The 23,405-nt window shown below is 45.6% G+C and overlaps 1 protein-coding gene and 1 non-coding gene across 2 annotated transcripts in view; one reads left to right on the forward strand and one right to left on the reverse strand.

Moving 5' to 3' along the window:
• Positions 1-23,405, reverse strand: part of kcnk9 (potassium channel, subfamily K, member 9) — a 79,350-nt gene that overhangs the window by 46,557 nt on the left and 9,388 nt on the right. The window lies entirely within an intron of this gene.
• On the forward strand, positions 14,097-14,198 carry LOC129696777 (U6 spliceosomal RNA). The gene has a single exon (XR_008723404.1). It is a non-coding gene; the product is annotated as a U6 spliceosomal RNA (small nuclear RNA).

Consider the following 23,405-nt stretch of genomic DNA (forward strand, 5'->3'; position numbering starts at 1 on the left):
AAAAGTTATCTGGCACTTGTAAACAACCCTTGGTCGTTTTCAAAGTAAGCATGGAATTGCCTGTCTCCTGTTTTAATATTTATATCATCAGTAAAACTAAATAAAGGAGTTATTTTACTCAAATTAGTGCTGTATTATAATTTGCTGTGTGTAGTTCATAAGATCGTAAGAGATGGGAGCAGGATTAGGCCATTTGGCCCATCAAGTCTATTCCACCATCAATCAATGCTGATCTATTTCTCCCTTCTAACCCCATCCTCCTGCTTTCTCACCATAACCTCTGACATCTGTACTATTCAAGAATCTATCTATCTCTCCCTTAAATATATCCACTGACTTTGCCTCCACAGCCTTCTGTGGCAAAGAATTCCACAGATATACCACCCTCTGACTAAAGAAATTCCTCCTCATCTTAAAAGAACGTCCTTTAATTCTGAGGCTATGACCTTGTTGGGGACCTCCAGGCAGGTATGAAGCATCACAACAGCATGTGGTTCAAGACTCTGGAGGCCCAGCACCAGCACTGCATATTGGGCAACGTCAACAGCAGCATCCTCGCCAATCCAGAGACAACTTCACCCGTGGAAACTATAGAAGGGTCTATCTGTCATGAATAGACCTAGTCAGCCACTGAAGGAAATGCAAACACAGATGAAACAATTCCCTCACCAAGTAGGCCCATGTTAATGTTGCACCATCACCTCTCGCAGATGGACAGATGCCAACCAACCTGTTAAGAGTCCCAGCATATGGGTAATTTGTCATTTTCTTTCCGTGATATAAAAGTATTTTTTCAAGGTTTCACCAAAACTCAAGACAGATGCATAAATGTAAACTAACAAATCGCTCCTTAAAGCAAAAAAGAACTCTGTTTCCCCTCCCACAGGTTTCCCCTCCCGCACCTAATCTGCTGAGCATTTCCAGAATTTTCTGTTTACAGTTTAGATTGTGTTTTTTTTTTAAATTGTCGCTCCTAAAGCTCAGATTTTCTGGTCAACAGCAAATTAAAGGAGGCATGTAAATAAATCCACGTCAATAACTCTGAATGTATTTTTATGTCCGTGAATATAATTACTTACCAGTAACAATGAATGTGTCTGTAAGCCTCTGCCTGTGTTTATCAGTAACGATTAAATTGTTTGTCTTGCTGTGAAGGTCAGTGAATATGCATTTATTTAAACATCTGTGTGCCCGTGTGTGTAAGTAATTCTGAATGGGTTTGTGTGCTTGTGATTGTGTTTTTATCAAGGAAAATAAATACAATGTGTTTGCCTGTTTATGTGTATGTATATAAATAACTCTGAATGTGTTTGTACCTCTTTACATGTATCTCAGAGATTGATCATGTTTCTGTGTCAATGATCATGTGTCTGCACATACATCAGTGAACATGAATGTATGCCTGTATGTATTCATATATATTAACAACTAATATGCATTTTTATTTATAAGTGCGCACACATATCAATAAATGTGAAAATGTGTGTATGATTGTGCATGTACATCCAGAATGATTGTATGGCGACATGTGCCTCTATATCAGGATCATTGAATGTATTTGTCTGTTGGCATGTTGGAAGTGTGTGTTGTGTGTGTGGGTGTGTTGCTGTGTGTGTGCGTGTGTGTGTGTGTGTGTGTGTGTGTGTGTGTGTGTGGTGTGTGGTGTGTGTGCTGTGTGTGTGATGTGTGTGGTGTGTGTGTGACCTCGGTGTGTGTGTGTGGCGTGGTGTGGTGTGTGGTGTGTGTGTGTGTGGTGTTGTGGTCTGTGTTGTGTGTGGTGTGTGTGTGTGCTCCGTGTGTGTGGTGTGTGTGTGGTTGTTGTGTGTGCGCGTGAGTGTGTCGTGTGGTGGTGTGTGAGCAGAGGGTGTGTGTGTGTGTGAAATGTGTGAAGCGTGTGCCTCCCTTGTGTGTGTGTGTGGTGTGTGTAGTGGTGTGCCCCCCCTGCTCCCCCCCTGTGGGTTGGGTGTGGTGTGTGTGTGTGTGGAGTGTGTGGATGTAGTTGTGTGTGTGATGTGTGTCGGTTGTGTGGTGTGTGTGTGTGTGTGTGTGGTGTGTTGTCGGATGTGCTTAGGGTGTGTGTCTTGGTGTGTGTGTGTGTGGGTGTGTGAGTGTGTGGCGTGTGTGTGTGTGTGTGTGAAACATTTTGATGGACGTGTACATGAATAATATTATTATGGGCCTGTGAATGCACATAATTGGTAACTATGAATCTGTGTTGTGTGTATCAGTAAATGTGTATCAATGTTTGAGAATGGATTGATGCTTCTGTGGCTTATTTTTTGTCCTATATTTGAAAAAGACAAAGGGTGTCCTTTCAGAAAAGTGAAAATATATTCTTTTAAACGCCTTGTCATTTTGCGGTGAAGAATACGATAGTTATTTTTGGACAATCTATACGATTGTAATGCATTATTTTGTTTTGAAAAATGTTTTGCTTCTCTTATCTAACCAGATAAGAATTTCATGAAATCCTGGGGCAATTGTGGTCATGGTAATGTAGTGCAAAGGTACGCAGCTTCCCGGTTTGACATAATTACATCCAACTTATATTTACTGAATGTTTTATATATATGAGGCTCTATATTTTGTGATTCATCCATTTTTTTAAAATTAAGGAAACAGTACAGTACAAAAACATCTAAAATTAGCAAATGCTAAATGCAAAAAATCTAATTTTAACGCTACATTGACTCAGTTAGTGGTTTGACATTTTAATATTAGTATTCTAATTGATATGTTGCACAAATTGCCTGAGTTCATTTTCACACAGCATGCATTTTTTTTAAAAATCAGAATAAAAGGAATTTATAATTGTTAATAGCAGGTTGAATGCATACAGGCCAAGTTTTTCTTATTAAACTTGCGAAATCAACTGCGAAGAGCAGAAAGGGATTGCATGTTTTACTTAGAGGAGTTATGTGATATGATGTAGGTCACTGCGAGAGAGCGAAGCGCTGTAGAGAGCGCAGCACTAGCCAAGACTCCGCTACCGTGTCAGGTGAGTAGAGGAAGTTTGGAAGTCAAGCTATGTGTCGTCTCTGAGATAATAAAAATAATCTGCTTTTCAGAGTGCCATCTGCCGCTATTTCTGCGCCAGGAAAATCATTTTGAGTGAACAAACTTGTTCATAGTTAGTACAGGATGGAAACAACCAATGAGAGACTGTGGTCAACAGCACTTCTGAGCAGCATCCGCTTGACAGTAGGCAATATTACGGATGCTAAGTCTTGTTACTGGTCTAGTGTCACTGAATATCTGCACAGAGGCGGAGTGCAGCCATAGCACTGGCTGGGAGGCTGACCACCAGGCAGAAAGATGATCCCCGGTGAGCGACCACCATTTGCTTAGAAGGTAGAAGTTGTATGGCGGAGGAATTAAGTTTGACCTCGTTTTCTAGGTTGGAGAGTGCATACTATGTTGTGTATGTGGGATGCTGGTCCTGCGGAGACAACTCCTGTACTGTCAGTGCCCGTGAGCTTAACGTGTGTGCGTGACGCCGCGCCCCGTCCTTGGTACCTGGCGAGGTTCGGTAGTTTATGAAGGGACAGCACGTTAATGTAGGTGCACGCGAGGACCCCGCGCCAGTTGAACGAGAAGGGTCGTTCCTAGGGGGTGTGCTCATGCGCAGGCAGATAAGGGACCAGAGCAAGTTCTTTCAGTTTCAGATCCCCCGCGCGCCCCCCCCAGCACCGCCTGAGACCCGTGGAGCGATGGTCGAAACAGAGAAGGACAGTGGAGCGCTACGCGGAGCGAGAAGGAGGAGCGAATGCACTGCTATGGGTTCGAACCAGCTGATCGATTGGGTGTCCACCGCGCTGGACCTCCGGTATGCATGAGACCGCCGTGTATCATTACACGTCGAGACTGCTAATGGAGGCGTGCGCAAGGGCCCAGCCCACCATTGCGGGGCCATAAGTCGGTTTTCAGTATAGATCAGGAGGCGCTGGCCGATTAAGACTTTATGAAGCAGTAGGGAGGCACGGCATGTGAATGGTTATGAACAAATACAGGTCAGGGCTTCGGAATGCACAAGGGACGTACGGTAGGGATCGGCCGTTCCAGCCATCCCAGCGACCGACTGTGAGGACTCGGTACTGAAGCGTGGAGCAACACCAGTCCGTTGCGCAGAAGCAGGGCGAGGAGACAGTCAGGCCTCCCGTACGACGGCAACTGTGGAGGCCTAAAGAGGCATGACTATGTTGCGAATGGAGATGGGCATGGACATGGTATCCTTCCGCACAGTGGAACACATTGTGGGGCGATGTTTTTTGTGGGATTTCGAGTGGTCCGGATATTTTTATTTTGTGTGCTGCCGGAAGCGCGAGCCGCTTGTACGCGGCCGATGTCCTCTATGCTGCCACTAGTATGTGGCGTTGTTGTTGAACTTTTTGCAGGGACATTTGTTCTGATATTGGGTGTCTTAATCTTGCCATTAGCAAACGTGGTTGATGGTCGGTTGATACTGGTCTTATTTCAGTATGTCCTGAAGGGATTACCATTTTTTTACTCTAGTCGCTAAAATTCGTAAGGCGAACTAGCGCGGTTCGTCTCACGTGAGACTCTCTTGAGGCGTCCTCGCATAATAAGATGATATAGTTAGTACTGTAGAAGGTTGTTCTCCCGACAGCAGATCAACAGCCAATCCGAGCTAGACACACGAGTGGGACGCGTCATTACCTACACGCTCACCCACACTGTCAGAAGGTTGCGATGGAAACCAGAGTGCTGGAGCCGGGACCACACGTTGCTGTCAAGAAGAACGTGCAAACTCCACACAGAAAGTACTGGAGTTCAGGAGTGAACCCAGGTCACTTGGTCAGGAGGCAGCCCTTCAACTAATTGTGCAACTGTAAAACCATCTGCATATTTTTCTCTCCTTCTCTAGTTTTCACACCTCATGAATCTCCCCAGTCCACAGACAGATTACAGAACTGCATTGATGGTGGCAATAGGAAGTCAAGGTTTCAAGCACTAACCACACACCCGCCACAATTTTAAAGCTTAAAGTCACTTGGTTGTGAAGCAACTTGTGTTTTATGGACGATGACTTAAAGCACGAAGGTTAATACTGGTCACTCTCACAGTGCTGTCAGTTCGTGTAGTAAATGTGATGTGTACGTTTTGTTTTTGGGTACAGCGTGCTTACAAATCACAGGGTATTTAGTTGGTTTAGTATTTGAAAACAGTCCTCTGGGATGATGTATGAAAAAGAAAATGCAGATCAATCATATTGGAAATATGATAGAATAAGATGGATACTTCATATAGTGCTGCAGAGGGTTCATGCAGATATAAATAGCCGAGCACTAATAGACCTATGTAGAAACGTATGAGGTAGAGAAGTATAAAATGGGTCCGTGTAGTATGACCGTTGGACTTGATAGAATTAACTTAAGTAGTCCTCTTTCTTTCGGTCTTCACATTAAAATCTGCGATTTGTTCCCTATTCAGATATTAATGCTATACTGTCCTGTCATCCGTTGCAAGCATTTTCACGAGGCTGACAGATTACCCCCCAATGTGACTCACTACCTGACTTGTACCTGACCGACTGTGTCCGACTCGTAGGGGACCGATACAGAATGGCATTTAAAGTATTCTATGGCGTGCGGCCTCACTGGTGGTAGTGATTTTCTGAAAGAGATATTGTATCCTGTTTATGAGCCCGACCTGGCACGCGATCAATCTGTGCATCTTGTACATACCACATGTGCAAGGGACTGGAGACACATATAAAGCAAGGGTTATACCAAATCTATCATGGGACGAGAGGTTGTATTAGACTCTCAGATGGCATAAAGCACAAAATGTCAGGACATGAAAGCGACGAAATTCCAGCACCACGAAAAGTCGCTCATACATTTCAGCACACAGTAAGCAACGGAAATTCAGCAGGCAAACGTGAGGACGTAGGTTTCATAGTGGCATAAAGCAACGAAATTACAGAACATCTTTTTGCAGCGAAAATGATTTCACTTTGTGACTAACAGCGACAAACAATGTAGATGTCATAAAGGGGTACGACTTTCAATGCTAGCGAAAAGCGCCGAGATACAGGATGCATAAAGCGACGAAATCCAGCACCGAAAATGCGAATTTCAGCATACAAAAAGCCGAAATTCGCATGCAAAGTGGCGAAATCTCATCACACAAGTTACAATGGAAAATTCAGGCATGCTCAAGTGACGAAACTGACTATGCATAGAAGCGACCAAAAAATATGGAACTGAAATCGACGAGGTTCAGCTTAATGCATGAAGGTGGATACGGGATATCTTTCGCACACAAAGCACAGAAAAATTCAGCATGTCGACAACACCGACGAAACTCAGGACCATAAATCGTCATTACCTCTCGAGGAAATAGTCCCGAGGATTGCGTAACTTGCTCATGTTGTTTCCATTGTTTTAAAAAGGGTTCAGACGAGAAACCTACAGCAATCTGTAGATGAGCTTTTTTGACTTCAGTGGTGGACCAAATGCTAAGGGGATCAGAGACTTAGGTATATATATAAATGCATCTAGAGTAAACATTGTCTGAGTTGGATGAACAGTCAACATGATACTGAATGCCTGGATGTCTCGGTTGACTAATCTTCTTGATTTTTGAAGAGGCCTACTAGGGAAATGACGAGGGTACTAGCATTTTATGTTGATCTTATCGACTTCGTATGCCTTTGACAAGGTTTCCTCTTATGAATGTGGTTCAGATAACGTTCAACGGAACAATATAAGAGGGAACTGCAGATTCTGGAGATCGAAGTTCACAAAAACTGGAGAACTCAGCGGGTGCAGCAGCATCTATGGGCGAAGGAAATGTGGCACAACATATCCCCTCCCATCCCCCAGCTGCCTAGGCTCCTCCTCCTTTTCCCTGTTTTGTCCCCGCCCCCGATTCAGTCTTGCAAAAGTTTCGGCCAAACAGTGGCTGAAGGGGAGAGCCAGAGGTAATGGTGGCTTTCTGCTATTTGTTTTGGAGGCAGGTGACTAGTGGGTGGCCTCAGGGAGTCCTGTGTTGCGGTACTTTGTAAAGATGTTAAATGCATCAATGGATCAACACAGAAGGTACTCATAAATTTGGATAATGGAGTATAGGCAGAGATACCATAGAGTATCAGTGCACCCTTATTATTTATCAATGAAGGTTATTTTGGAAAGCATACAGAGGTGTGCGTTAATTACAGCGTGGAACAGAAAATTTAATAGATGGCAGTGTTAGAAGTTAATGCTGCTATATCTGAATGTAAACCTTGTCAGGACAAATCCAAACTAGGACGTACGTATTGGTGGTTAAAATGGTAGGGAAATACAAGGAATACAGAACAGAGGGATATGGGGTTATAACCCGTGGCAAGTATGCTTGGAAGGTGGATTGATCATATAAGATAGGGTGGGTTTAAAGAAAGCTTTTGGTTAGTCCTAGCCTTTATGCAACTCAAAGCATTGGAGTATAGAAGCTGGGCTGTAATGTTAAAATTGTACAAGGCATTGGTGAGGCCAAATCTGGAGTATGGTGTACAATTTTGGTCGCCAAATTATAGGTAGGATGTCAACAAAATAGAGAGAGTACAGCGGAGATTTACTAGAATGTTGCCTGGGTTTCAACAACTAAGTTACAGAGATAGGTTGAATAAGTTAGGTCTTTATTCTCTGGAGCGCAGAAGGTTAAGGGGGGACCTGATAGAGGTCTTGAAAATGATGAGAGGGATAGACAGAGTTGAGGTGGACAAGCTTTTCCCTTTGAGAATAGGGAAGATTCAAACAAGAGGACATGACTTCAGAATTAAGGGACAGAAGTTTAGGGGTAATATGGAGGGGCGAACTTCTTTACTCAGAGAGTGGTGGCGGTGTGGAATGAGCTCCCAGTGGAAAAAAGTGCGTGGAGCAGCAGGTTCATTGTCATCAGTTAAAATAAATTGGATAGGCACATCCTCTGAGAAGGGAATGGGATGGGTGATCCAATAATTGTAGGCACATGGGACTCAGACCTTGCTCTACCAAGGCTGGTCCAATTTTAACATCCATAGGGCCGAGAGGCCTATACTCAAGCTCGGATTTTAAGGCTAGATGGTTATAAAGCTTCTTACCACCAGGGCCTACAGATAGTGAACGGGGGGGGGGGGGCGGGGGGGGGGGGGGGGACACTTCAGAAGGAGAAATATCGCATGCAAAAAAATGATAATTTCAGCTTAGCGAAACTAGATTGAAATTACCGGATCCATATTAAGCGACGACGAAATTTGAGGACATGAAAAGCGACGAAATTCCAGTACACAAAAAGCATCAAAATTTCAGCACAAAAAAAGCAACGATATTCAGATTGCGAAAAGTGGCGAAATTTCAGCACACTAAAATCAACGAAACATCTGCATGCGTAAAGTGATGAAACATCAGGACGCATAAAGCGACAAAACTTCAGAGGCAAGAAAGGATGCGAAATTTGCAGCACCCGAAAACGACCAACGAAAATCAGCGTGCAACAAGCGACAAAAATTCAGCAAGCTAAAAAGGGAGGAACATTACAAGGACGATGAAAAAAGATGCCCTGTAATATTCAGCACACGGATAGGACCGAAAATTTTGAACAGCAAAAAGTGACGACAGTTCCAGTAGTGACGAAAAGCGACACTAATTATAAGGATCCATAAGCGACTAAATTCAGGAGCATGAAAAATAGACCCGAAAGCCATTCCAACAATGAAAACGCAACGAAAATTCAGCGTGTGAAAAAGCGCCGAGACATCATGGACAACAATAAGCAACGACATTTTGAGACGGAAAAGTGCGCGAAAGTTCAGCACATGAAAAGCGACAAACATTCAGCTTGACATTAAATTGCGACAAAAAATTAGCACGCGCAAAACGGAGGATCAGTGCTAGGCTTACATGTGAGAACCGTCTAATAATCAGCACGATGTAAAGTGAGCCCATCCTCGGGGCGATGTAAAGTGACAAAACAGTCAGACATGTGAAATTTTCGCGACAAAGCCTTCAGCACGCGAAAAAGCGACGGAATGTTCTGAACGCGAAAAAGTGACTGAGATTTCAGGGCGTAAAAAGTGGCAAATTTCAGCCACGAAGAAAGCTACATATAATTCATCTTGCAAAAGGGGAACAACACTTCAGCACGCGGAAAATGGTAGGAACACTTAGGAAAGTTAAAACCAACAAAATAGATTGCACAGAGCAGTAGCAACGAACATGCAGCATGCAAAGAAGTGACGAACTGACCGGCTGCATAAAGCGACACCCAATGTCAAAGCCATGAAAGCTTTGCTATCCGATAGCGAAAAGCGCCAACCTTTCAAGATTTCTTAGGAACGAAAATTGCGCCTCCGGAACTTAGCTTTTATCAGGACTCTAGAAGCGAAACGAAATTCCAGACAACCTAGAAATGGGGCGAAATTTCAGCTGTGGTTAGCGACAAGACCGTTTCCTTTCCGCAATATGCCACCAAAAATTCAGCACCACCGGGTGCTTTAACATTTACTGTCCTTCAAACCCGAACGACGGACTCAGCTTCTGTACATAAAAGAGACATGTCCCTCAAGAAGTGAAAAGCGAACCCTCCTAATATCCCCATTGGCTAAAAGAGACCGCAACTGTTGCATGCATCCCAGGACCACCAATTTCACTCAAACTTCCCCTAGTGTTGACTCAGCAGGGATCGTGCAGATATGGTCGACCTCCCTGGCACCGCCAAGGGGAAAAAAGACGAAAGTCAAGCCCACGAAAAGTTCTTTTATTCAACACGCCTCTCAGAACAAGTAAGTGGACGGAAATTCAGCACCTGAAAGAGCCGAACCAAAAAAAAAAAAAAACCAATTTAATGTCTGCAGTGAACAACAGCAGACAGAAATTAAGCACTGATCTCCCCACAGAGAACATTCCAGGAAATTAAAACCAAGTGCCTCTCAGCCCTCGTTTAAGTTTCGAAATTAATCATGCTAACTTGGACGAAAGTCTTTGAACTCCTTCTGCTCCAAAACCTGGAGGTCGCAAAAAGTGCCGGAAAGTTCCTGTTTGCAAAAAGTTCCGCCTTTCCGTCTCCAGATCGTTCGCCCGCCCAAACTTCCTGCCCAGCCGGAATTAGGCTCCTTGGCTGCTGTCCGCCCCCCCAACAAAAAACTCAGCTTCCCCGGCGCCGCCCCGCCTATTTCGTTCCTCATAAAGATACGAATTCCCAGATGGCTTAAGGCGACATACTTCTCTAGGGTTCAGTCCGCTTCCGCCATTCCCCCTTCCCTGTGCGCCGAAGACATTGAGCATTCGAATGTGCGAAAGCAATCTCTTTTCTGCAACCAAGAGGAAACCCTCAGGAAACCCCCCCTCCGTCCCTTTGTGTCTTATCTTGTGGCTGCCTCTCCGTCCCTTGGCGCCTTCTCTCCGGGGGGGTTCTGGCTTATTTAGGGCATGGAAAGTCAGACGAAATTCAGGACATTAAAGCAACAAATATCAGCACATGAAAAGTGACAAAATATCAGCACATGAAAAGCGATGAAAATTTAACACGCAAAAAGTGACGACATTTTAGCATGCGAAAAGCGACAAAATTACAGGACATGAAAAGCAACGAAAGTCCAGCACACGAAAACCACCGAAATTTCAGCATACAACAAGTGACGAAAATTCAGCATGCAAAAAGCGCCGAAACATTAGGACACATAAAGGAGATTTTTCGTATGGAAAAGCTGGCGAAATTTCGCACACGAACGCTGCACAAAAGGTGCCCAGCTTGCAAAAAGCGCAAAATCGCATTACTCAAAAAAGGGGGAAACATTCAGGACGGTAAAACACGAGACTTTTCAGCATGCGTAGATGTGGCCGAAATGTCACCCACACAACAGCGCACAAACCTTCAGGACTACACGACCACAAAGCGAGTCTGTACACGCCTCTCTTCGCTTTGCCCCAAAGTCGAAACTCACCCGAGTCGCCATGTGAGAGGTTCTCACTGCGCCAACCCGGTGCCCATCTAAAAAAGGTAGCCGTGTCGCCCCCGCCATCTGTGACACCCGCCACACGCCTTTCCTTTGCTTACTTCTGTTCCCCCCCCCCCGCCCCGGCACCCTATGCCTTCCCCGGACCCCGTGGAGAAAAGAAGCCACAACGAAACGTAGCGGCTACCCCAAACACCCACACTCCCGCAACACACCACACCAAAACAGACACCGAAGACCCAGCGCAAACACTAAAGTCAATAGGGCGTACCCCCACTACTCGCTCCTCCGAGAACGACATGCCGTAAAATACCCTGCGACAACGGCGCCCGACCCCCCCACGCACCTGAGCCACCCCCTCACCACCCCACCAAAATCAATCAAACACCCTCCCAACACTATACAGAACCCACCACGGTCCCCACAAACCCAGAATCCTGCCCCTGCCGGTATCTTGACACCCAGACCCCATACGACACCAAACGCGACATGGCCCCCCAAAGATCAAAACCCTCCCAGACCAGGCCACGCTGGGACAGATTGGCACGGCCCGGAACCTCCCGTGGCGTTTGGCCCCGTACAAGCCCTCACCAGCGACATCAGACCGAGCCTTCCCCCGGTACGTCCGGGCGAGCCGCCGGGGGGCCGCGGCAGGCCGGGGTGCGTGGGAAACCCGCGGACCCCCACGGCTGAACAGGCCATAGGTGGCTCCCGGATTGCCAGGGGCCTTGTAACCCTCGCGCCCCGGAAAACGTGGCCCCCCACCTTGGCCACGGCCCGGCCTCCCAGCACCACCACCAACAACAGTCCGCAGAGACGGCGTATAGATAGACAAGGCCCCCACAGCATTCGACCAAAGCACGCCCCCAGTAGCCAGGAATGTACGGTGGCCGGCGATGTGCCGGCGAGCAACGTGTGCCCCGCGGCAGGCGCTGGGTCGGTCGACCGGATGAGGCCATGGGCCGACGTGTGGCATAAGCCAGCCGCGCCGGGGTGTTGTTGTTAAAGGTGAGTTGTCCCTCCCCTTCTGAACTTCATGCTACCAGCACTCCTGGTGGATCACTCCAATGGCACCTCCTCCTTCCGTCCCATCGTCCAGAATAAAACAAACGGGAGTGCTGTGACCATCTGCGAACTCGCCCGGCCCACACCAGTCCCCAAAAGGCCACACGCCAACACTAAATGAGGGACCGAACCACACACCCCAGGACAGAAAGCCCGCGCCCCCACCACAACAACGCGGCACCAACAATGGGACGGCCAGGGTCAATACCAATGGTATAAACACCCGACTCTTAAACCACGACGACCCCCAGACGACCGCCGTAGGTAGACCCCCCCCCACCCCGACAGCCTGAGCGTTTGCCCTCACCAAGATTAAGCCGCCCGGCACCGCCAAACAGAGTGGGCGCTCCCAACCTGCCCGGAGTGCGGCGATCCACTCCGCGCACTCCCTAGCCCCGCGACCCGCGCGGTCCTGCGGCGGACTAGCCCTGGGTGCCCCCCCACGCCCGGCATGCTACGGGTCCCTGGCTGGCCTGAGACTGTGCGCGTCGGTTGCGGGGAGGCCGTTACTGGGGCTGGAGGTTGGTTTGAGCGTGGGCAGGGACGGAGGACCCCGGGAGTTCCCGCGGGCCCCCTTTTCTGGCCGGCGGCCAGGGGTGGATAGGGATCTGTCCGTTCGTGGGCAACAAACGTTGCCCCGGTGGCGCTCTGCCCCCCCGCTCACCTGACCAAAAACCCAAAACCCAGGTGACATTGGGGCTTCCTTACCACCCCCATCCGGCCCTCCACCCCCTTCCCCCACACTCCCATTGCCTCAGCTTTCGCCCAAGCAACAAACACGCCAAAACAGACACCCCCTTCTTCCACACACACCTTCTCTGACAAAAGACTCCAGCCCTGATCCGATACACCCGATCCGTTGCCCCAACAATACGAACCCCCAAACCCCTCTGGCAGCTTGCCAACATTCTCCTGAGGGTCCGGCGATCTTGTCACACGCTGGATGCACAACATGACAAACAGAACCTAGTCCCCTACTAAACATTGGACCGCCCTGCCGACAACTCCTCCCAATATTTAGCCCCGCCCCCCACCCCCAACAGATGCCGACCGATCCCACACGCTCGACAAACAGGTTCACCGACAACCCCAAGGGGGTTTTTTGATAATGGCTCACACACACAGTTACAAAGGCCAACTCCCTCAACCGGCCCTCTACTTCCGCGCCCGTGAATCGTGCATTGGACCCACCGACAAGCCCACCAGAGGACACGTCAACCCCTCTTCCCTAACACACCCTCTGCCTCCTGGCGCTGAAACAAACAGCCCTGTGGGCAAAAAACACACGCAACCTTCTGTCCCCCCCGAACTCCAGCCTTTCAGGTAAAAAGGTCTCCCTGTCCCCCTACCACCACCCCTAGGTGCTGCACACAACCCGTAACCCCCACCGAAGTGACGTTAATTTTCTGTATTCCCAATTGGATTTCTTCTACCGTATAATGGTAGCCTCTGGTTTAGAGATACAGCCTGGAACAAGGCCCTTCAGTCCATCGAGTCTACGCCGACCTGTACACTAGGTCTATGTTATCCCAGTTTCGCATCCTACACACAAGAGGCACTTTACAGAAGTCAATTTACCTACAAACCTGCACATCTTTGGAATGTGGGAGGCAACCCATGCGGTCACAGGGAGACCCTACCAACTTCGTACAGACAGTACCCATAGTCAGGATCGAACCCGGGTCTCTGGCGCTATAAGGCAACAACTCTACTGCTCCAATACTGTGCCACCCCTCCCCAACAATATATGCACTCCCCAACAATTTCAAACATTTTCTCTGCATGCAATATTTGTCTACTCATTATAATTATACAGGTTTTGTCTAGATCACTCCTCATCCTTCATACCTCAAGAGAATTCTCTCTCTGCATGGGTTCCTTTTAATTTATCCCTTTGGAAACCTTTAATACAACTATCAGTTATTAGTGAATTTCTACTCTTGAGGCCCCACTCTGCCAACTTGATACTTGCCATCTATGTAGGAAGTGACCTCTGTACTATATCTACCAAGATGTACAAATCCACATTTATCTGTGTGGAACTTCATTTGCTAATTCATTTGCTAATTATGTTCTCATTTTAACTAACATGTTTAACATGTTTGTTAAAGCCTTCCTGTAATTGGAACAATACAGATTGGCATGGCCTGTCTGCAAAGATGACACACAAATTTGTGAAGTCTTTCATATTTTTAGATGAGTTTAACTTAGCATCATGCTTGGCACATAAATTGTGGGCCTAAGGGCCAGTTCCTGTACTCTACTGCTCTATGTTCCTAGCAGTCTTCCTCTGTACTTACTATTCCCCACAATCAATGTTAAATATAGCTCTTATGGCTAATGGAATCAAGGGATATGGGGAGAACATGGGAACGGGGTACTGATTCTGGATGATTAGCTATGATCATATTGAATGGCAGTGCTGGCTCAAAGGGCCGAATGACCTACCCTGCACCTATTCTCTATGTTTCCATGTTTCTATCCACACCCATGCCTTCTACAATTTTTTTGAGTTGTGCCTTTGATTTCTGAATCTAAATCACCAAAGTACATTGTGAATACCAGCAGGTACAGCACTACCCACCTGCTTCCATTGTGAGTGGCTCTTTCACTCACTTTCTCCACTCTCTGCCCTGATTTTCTATACTAAGTGCAATTAATTTATCTATTTACTCCTGACTATGCATTCTCTGATCTTATTTATTACTTGGCTCTTGGCTACCTTAAATAGATCTTATAAAATATAGATAAAATGTAGATGAATTATGTCTGCAGCATTACTTTTTGCAAATATCTCGACCCACAACGTCACCCATTCATTCTGTCCACAGATGCTGCCTGTCCTGCTGAGTTACTCCAGCATTTCGTGAATATCTTCAGTTTTAAACCAGCATCTGCAGTTCCTTCACTGCACAACTCTCTCTCTCCCTTCTCTCTCTCTCTCTTTCTCTCTCTCTCTTTCTCTTTCTCTTTCTCTATCTCTCTCTCTCTCTCTCTCTCTCTCCTCTCTCTCTCTCTCCTCTCTCTCTCCCTCTCTCTCTCTCTCTCTCCCTCTCTCTCTCCCTCTCCTCTCCCTCTCTCCCCCCCCCCCCCCCCCCCCCCTCTCTCTCTCTCTCTCTCTCCCTCTCACACACACACACACACACACACATTATCTCTGTCTTTTTCCCCATCACTCTTCCATTTTCCCTCTACTCTTTATCTCCCTCTCTACCTGCTCTCCCCCTCTCTCCCCTGCACCTCTCTCCCTCAGTGCTCCCTCCCCCTGCCTCTCTTTCTCTCTCCCTTCTCTGCTATCTTTCTCTCTCTCTTCTATCTGGATCTTCCATTCTCTCTCTCTCTCTCTCTCTCTTTCTCCATCTCTCTGACCATCTCTCCATCTCTATCGCTCCCTCTGACTCACACATCCCCCTCACCAATCTCCCTACACATCTCTCTCTCTCTCTCTCTTTCCCTCTTTCAGTACCTGAAGAACATTAAGTGTGTCCATGCTCAATTGAAAGGTAAGTATTCATAGGTTCATAATTCATAGGAACAGATCAAGTCTAGTCTATTCCACCATTCAATAATGGCTGATCGATCCCTGTTAACCCCATTCTCCTGCCTTCTCCCCATAACCTTAAGGGGCTGTCCCACTGTGGCGACCTAATCCACGAGTTCAGAAGCTTCCACCTTGAAGCTCGAGGGCACTCGCCTGGAAAACCTCGAGCTGGATCGACCGACCGCACACACAAACACATCGCAAAGGCGGGGGCATGGGAAAGCGCTGTCTGAAATTCGCACCCACGATGAATAGGAAGGTAAAGGACGGCTGCCACTGTTACGGTAAGTCCTTTAGAGAACGCGGAGAGATGGGGATGGGAGAGAGAAGGAGGGAGATGAGGAGAGATGGGGAGAGAAGGGGGGAGAAGGGGGAGAGGGAATGGAGACACTTTTAAGAAGCCAGACAACATTTAATGACGTTTTGCGGGCATTTAACACTACCGGTGGGTTTACTTACCTTTTTTTTCTCAACGAGCTTTCCCTTCGACTACCCTCGATTACCTTTGATTGCCTTTGATTACCTACAAATAGCATTACAGCCTACTAGGATATTCCTCGACGAACCTTTTTTTACTGGCTGGCATTTTTCAGCATGTTGGAAAAAAAAGCCGCGACCTAGCTGAGGCCTCGAATACACGGAGACTACTCTCGAGCATGAAGGAGAGTTACAAAGACCTCCTAGGACCTCATGTCAACCATGCTGTGAGAATGAGTCGAGGGCAAACTCTTCTAAACTTGCGTATTTGGTTGCCGCAGTGGGACAGGCCCTTTAAGAAATTCTTCCTCATCTCCATGCTAAAAATACATCCTTTTATTCTGAGGCTGTGCGCTCTTGTCCTAGACTTTTCCACTCGTGGAAACATCCTCTCCATATCCATTCTATCCTCAGGCCTTTCACTATTCGGTAAATTTTAATGAGATCCTCCCCTCCCCATCTTTGTAAACTCCAGCGAGTACAGGCCCAGAGCAATGAAGCGCCCATCACACATATTAGTTAACTTACAACTTTTTAAATATATGTTTAAGAAGGAACTGCAAATGCTGGAAAAATCAAAAGTCGACAACAAAATGTTGGATTAAGTCAGCGGGTGAGGCAGCATCTATGTAGAAAGGGTTTCGACCCGAAAAGTCCGCTATTCCTTTTCTCCATTGAGGCTGCCTCACCCGCTGAGTTTCTCCAGCATTTGTTGTCTACTTTTTTAATATAGTTTAATTATATAGCTGTAGTTGCATTTTAAATGTTTTCGTCATTTTTGTTTTCATTTTATTTTTTTAAATGATTGTTAAATGTTTAAAATAATTTATCGATGTTACTAGTTTTTGAATTAATATTTCTTGACAGGTTTGGCAGGCGATACATTCTGAATACAAGGCGAGCAGGTTGACAGATTTGTTTCACCATTTATTTTATGTATTCATATTCCAACTGGAAGTCAGTGCTGGTTCACAGAGTAACCCCAGCAATCCTGGGGTGATTATGTCTGGAGAGAAGGAATGGGACGTTTTGGGTCAAGACCGTTCTTCTGAAGAAGGTTTTTGACCCGAAACATCATCCATTCCTTCTCTCCAGAGATGCTACCTATTCCGCTGAGTTACTCCAGCTTTTTGTGTCTATCTTCGGTTTAAACTAGCATCTGCAATTCCTTCCTATACCAAAGATGTACAGGTTTGTTGGTTAATTGGCTTAGTATAATTGTAAATTGTCCCTAGTGTGTGTAGGATAGTGTTAGTGTTTGGGGTGATCGCTGGGCGGCATGGTCTCGGTTGGCCAAAGGGCATGTTTCCATAATATCTCTAAAAACTAAATCCCACTCCCCATTTATCTCCCTGCAACCTATTCTCTCTCACAGGCTCACAGCCACCTACATTAGGGTCACCCACCTCCTCCCACCCATCTACATTAAGGGCAATTTGCAATAGCCAACTAACCTGACAACCAGTGCATATTTGGGGTGTGGAAGGAAATTAAATTACCAGGAATAAAAGCCACTCAGTCAGAGGGAGAAAAAGCAAACTTATAGGTGAAACGGGTTCACAAGACAGGGCCTGTCCCACTTAGGCGACTGCCAGGGACTAGTTTTAATGGAATTCACCTACGACAGCACCTACGACAACCTACGACAACACCTACAAATACCTACAGCAACCTACGACAACCTATGACAGCAAATTTTGTCACCACTGTCGCCGAAAATGTTTCAACATGTTGAAAATGTTGCGGCAGTCGCCAGACACAATAGACTGCAGATGCTGGAGGAAAAATCAAACTGATGGAGGAATTCAGTGGATTGAGCAGCAACTGTGCCTGAAAGGATATGCGACATTTCAGGTGCAAACCCAGCATTGGGATTAAAGACAAATTTACACCAACTTCAATACTGGCTCGAAGGTAGATACAAAATGCTGAAGTGACTCAGCGGGACAGGCAGCATCTCTGGGGGAAAGGAATGGGTGACGTTTTGGGTGGAGATCCTCAATAGACAATATACAATAGACAATAGGTGCAGGAGTAGTCCATTCGGCCTTTCGAGCCAGCACCGCCATTCAATTTGATCATGGCTGATCATCCCCAATCAGTATCCCGTTCTGCCTTCTCCCCATTTCCCCTGACTCTGCTATCTTTAAGAACTCTATCTAGCTCTCTCTTGAAAGTAACCAGAGAACTGGCCTCCACCGCCCTCTGGCCTCCACCGCCCGGCAGAGAAATCCACAGACTCACAACTCTCTGTGTGAAAAAGAGTTTCATCATCCTCGTTCTAAATGGCTTACTCCTTATTCTTAAAATGTGGCTCCTGGTTCTGGACCCCCTCCAACATCGGGAACATGTTTCCTGCCTCTAATGTGTCCAACCCTTAATAATCTTATATGTCTCCCTCCTTCTCTCTCATCCTTCTAAACTCCAGGGTATACAAGCCCAGCCACTCCATTCTCTCAGCATATGTAAGTCCCGCCATCCTGGGAATTAACCTTGTGAACCTACGCTGCACTCCCTCAATAGCAAGAATGTCCTTCCCCAAATTAGGGGACCAAAACTGCACACAATACTCCAGGTGTGGTCTCACTAGGGCCCTGTACAACTGCAGAAGGACCTCTTTGATCCTATACTCAAATCCTCTTGTAATGAAGGCCAAATGCTATTCGCTTTCTTCACTGCCTGCTGCACCTGCATGCTTACTTTCATTGACTGTTGACAAGGACCCCCAGATCCCATTGTACTTCCCCTTTTCCCAACTTGACACCATTTAGATAATAATCTGCCTTCCTGTTTTTGCTACCAAAGTGGATAACCTCACATTTATCCACATTAAACTGCATCTGCCATGCATCTGCCCACTCACCCAACCTGTCCAAGTCACCCTGCATTCTCATAGCATCCTCCTCACAGTTCACACTGCCATCCAGCTTTGTGTCATCTGCAAATATGTTAATGTTACTTGTAATCCCTTCATCTAAATCATTGGTGGATATTGTAAATAGCTGCGGTCCCAGCACCCCTTGCGGTACCAAGCCTACCATTCTGAAAGGGACCCGTTAATCCCTACTCTTTGTTTCCTGTCTGCCAACCAATTTTCTATCCATGTCAGCACTCCACACCCAATACCATGTGCCTTAATTTTGCCCACTAATCTCCAATGTGAAACCTTATCAAATGCTGTCTGAAAGTCCAGATACACTACATCCACTGGCTCTCCCTTGTCTGTTTTCCTAGTTACATCCTCAAATAATTCCAGAAGATTAATCAAGCATGATTTCCACTTCGTAAATCCATGATGACTCGGACCGATCCTGTTACTGCTATCCAAATGTGCCGCTATTTCATCTTTTATGATTGACTGCAGCATCTTCCCCACCATCGATGTCAGGCTACCTGGTCTATAATTCCCTGTTTTCTCTCTCCCATCTTAAAAAGTGGGATAACATTAGTTACCCTCCAATCCACAGGAACTGATCCTGAATCTATAAATCATTGGAAAATGATCACCAATGCGTCCACGATTTCTAGAGCCACTTCCTTAAGTACCCTGGGATGCAAACCATCAGGCCCTGGGGATTTATCATCCTTCAGTCGCATCAGTCTACCCAACACCATTTCCTGCCTAATGTGGATTTCCTTCAGTTTCAATACTGTGCTGTTGTTTTGTGTTTCTTTTCATACTCCACCATGTAAATACTGTATGTGTGTACTTCATTATAATACTGTAATATTTTCAAATACAAAAGGGCTGCAATACGGGCGGTACGGTGGCGCAGCAGTAGAGCTGCTGCCTTACAGCACTTGCAGCGCCGGAGAACCAAGTTCGATCCCAACAACGGATGCTGTCTGTATGGAGTTCGTACGTTCTCCCCGTGACCAGCTTGGGTTTTCTCCGGGTGCTCTGGTTTCCTTCAACACTCCAAAGACGTACAGGTTTGTAGGTTAATTGGCTTGCTATAAATGTAAATTGTCCTTAGTGTGTGTAGGATAGTGTTAGTGTGCGGGGATCGCTGGTCGGCGTGGACTCGGTGGGCCAGTGGGACCTGTTTCCGCCCTGTATCTCGAAACTAAACTAAACTAAAAAAAAGGGCCACATTATAATGATCTTTTGGCTTTGCAGCCATTCTCATCTGTTCTGATATGCTATTTCTGTACAAGTAGTAAACAGCATTTATGGAATTGTCCAAATTCAACATAACTTGTAAAATAAATAATATGGAAAAGAAAAATGTAATATTTGCATTCTCACTTTATGCATGCATAAGTCAAAACACACATACACTCATCTGTTATGTAAAGAGTTCAGCTTTCTAAATTCATTCTATTTCAAATACCAAATAAAATTAAAATACAAATTTGCAGTAAGTATTATGTTTTCATTTAAATGCAAAGAGCAATGTGTTAAATGTTGCAAATCATGAATGATAATACATTTTCTTCATTGAATTTGTTAATTGATAAATAGTTTGTACTCTTGGTTTTAAGAAGTGTTCCTTTTGGCATGAGCGTTGAGCTATCGTGGCAAAAGCCTGCAGTGAAGGAGATGATCATCATTTTCCCCAGTGAAAGTGAAAGCTTTGCTAAACAGATATTACCCATTATCATTTTCTGCTCATGCATAAGATATACCTTCATTCCAAAACAAAATTACACTTGGCACAATTTAATTGACCATAATTTAGTGTTAACATTGCTTGTGCACACTTAGATAAAAATCATGATATGTTTTCTTTTTTAATAGCCTATCCTTCTGAACATGTGAGGATGCAGTCACAGAGAGCAGGGGAAAACTTGGCAGTGAATGCTCCTGCGACAATTTCATTTGGCTTTACTGCAATGCCAAAGGTAACTCCTAATTGCCAATTTTAAGGGGAATACTGTGTTTTGTCATAGAGCAGTTGTTTTTATTGTTACATCTCCACTGCCACTTATTGCCCATCTTTAAATGCCCAGGTAAAAGTAGTCATGAGTTTCCATCCTGAAGCTTCATAATCCTGCTGCTAAGGGCAACCCAACAACATTATTCTGCAGGGAGTTCCAGGATTCAGACCCAGTAGTGATAAATCAATGGCAATATAATTGCAAGACTGAATGGTGGGTAACTTGAAGAATAAATTGCAGATGATGGACTTTCCAAGCACCTGCTGCCAATGTGTTTCTAGGTGCAAAGGTTTAGGTCAGAGAAGCTGTTTTAAAAAAAAAATCCAGACTCCAGCAAGGTCGCAAAAACAGGACGGCAGATTATTATCTAAATGGTGTCAAATTGGAAAAAGGGAGAGTACAATGGGATTTGGGGGGGTCCTTGTTCATCAGTCAATTAAAGTAAGCATGCAGGTACAGAAGGCAGTAAAGAAAGCGAATGGCATGTTGGGTTTCATAACAAGAGGAATTGAGTATAGGAGCAAAGAGGTCCTTCTGCAATTGTACAGGGCCCTAGTGAGACCACACCTGGAGTATTGTGTGCAGTTTTTGTCCCCTAATTTGAGGAAGGACATTCTTGCTATTGCGGGAGTGCAGCGTAGGTTTACAAGGTTAATTCCCACGATGGCGGGACTCTCATATGCTGAGAGATTGAAGCGGCTGGGCTTGTATACACTGGAATTTAGAAGGATGAGAGGGCATCTTATTGAAACATATAAGATTATTATGGGTTTGGACACGCGAGAGGCAGGAAACATGTTCCCGATGTTGGGGGAGTCCAGAACCAGGTGCCACTGTTTAAGAATAAGGGGTAAGCCATTTAGAATGGAGATGAGGAAACACTTATTCTCGCAGAGATTTGTGAGTCTGTGGAATTCTCTGCCTCAGAGGGCAGTTCTCTGGATACTTTCTAGAGAGAGGTCGATAGGGCTCTTAAAGATAGCAGAGTCAGGGGATATGGGGAGAAGGCAGGAGCCGGGTACTGATTGGGGATGATCAGCCATGATCACATTGAATGGCGGTGCTGGCTCAAAGGGCCAAATGGCCTACTCCTGCACCTATTTTCTATTGTCTATTATCTATTATCTGCAGTCTCTTGTTTTTCCATTTTGGGTCAAGCAGCATCTTTGGAGGGGGGAGTGAAGGGAGGAATTTGTGATTCAAACCTTGTATCAAAACCACAGGTGGAGAGGGAGGATAACCAGTATAAAGAGGAGAGGGGAGGTGGTGACACCAGGGCCAGTGGGTGGACTGAGGGACTGAGGAAGGGTGGATGATGATAAGCAGGTCAAATGGAAAGGGGAAGGGGCAGAAGACAGGAGTAAGTAGATGAAGGCAGGCTAAAGAAAGGCTGATGAAGCCAGGTCAGGGGAAGGGGTGAAGGCTGAAGTTGAAGACAGCTAGGTGGGTGATCAACAGAAATGCCAAGGCTACCAGTGCAGGAATCTAATGGGAACTATTAGAGGAGAGGTGAAGGGCAGATGGAACCAGAATCAGATGGGGAAAGTCAGGAGGTGAAGTGTGTTGGTAGGAAATATATTGGTAGTGGGTGAATGGGACCCAGAAAAATGAGTTAATGGGCCCAGAAAAAGTATCATCTCGGTAGCTGTGAGTCAGAGGGTTAATAGTGAATGTTGGTGGATAGTTTGTCTCATGAGATGGAGGCAAAATAAAACTAGAAAGAGAAGAGTCATAAATGGTCCAACTAAATTTGAGAATGGGGTGGACGTTATTAGCAAAGGTGATAAAAATCAATGAGTTCTGCATGTGCAGGAAACAGGACCAGTTTTCAATGTACTGGAGAAAGGGAATGGTGGCAAATATCAGGATTCCCTGGTGTGAGGAAGGAGCATGGATTCCCAGCAATTCTCACATACCGAATAAACAATCATACACACTGAGGTTGCCTCAATTCAAAGCAAGGATATTAGAAGATGTTGCATGAAAAATGCCAATAAATACTAATACTAATGCTAATGCTAATACCAATACTTATACTAATAAAACTGTAACATTAAGACAATAATCTTTTTGAGAAAAGGGATTGTTCATATTTCCTCAATATCCACCCATTTCTAAAGGTGACAGAAATCAATCAGTCTTCCTCATCCTGCACATGATTGAGTCAACAATTGGAACCACTGCAGATCTTCCATCTCTAAGAGAACCACCATGGTTTGTCTTGGTGGTATTTTAATGTAAAGTGCAATTAATATAGATAGAATTCTTGATTAATAAGGGTGTCAGCGGTTATGGGGAGAATGCAGAAGAATGGGGCTGAGAGAGAAAGATAGATCAGCCATGTTTGAATAGACGTGATGGGCCGAATGGCCTAATTCTGCTCCTATCACTTAACTATGAAGAATGCTTGAATAATCATTGAAATAAACATTCTGAATGAACTCATTACAAAGACAAGTTGATATAAGAAATGCATTCAGTAGGTAAATGATGATTAATACA

Source organism: Leucoraja erinacea, chromosome 4, assembly GCF_028641065.1.
Source record: "Leucoraja erinacea ecotype New England chromosome 4, Leri_hhj_1, whole genome shotgun sequence".
Lineage (NCBI taxonomy): Eukaryota > Metazoa > Chordata > Chondrichthyes > Rajiformes > Rajidae > Leucoraja > Leucoraja erinaceus.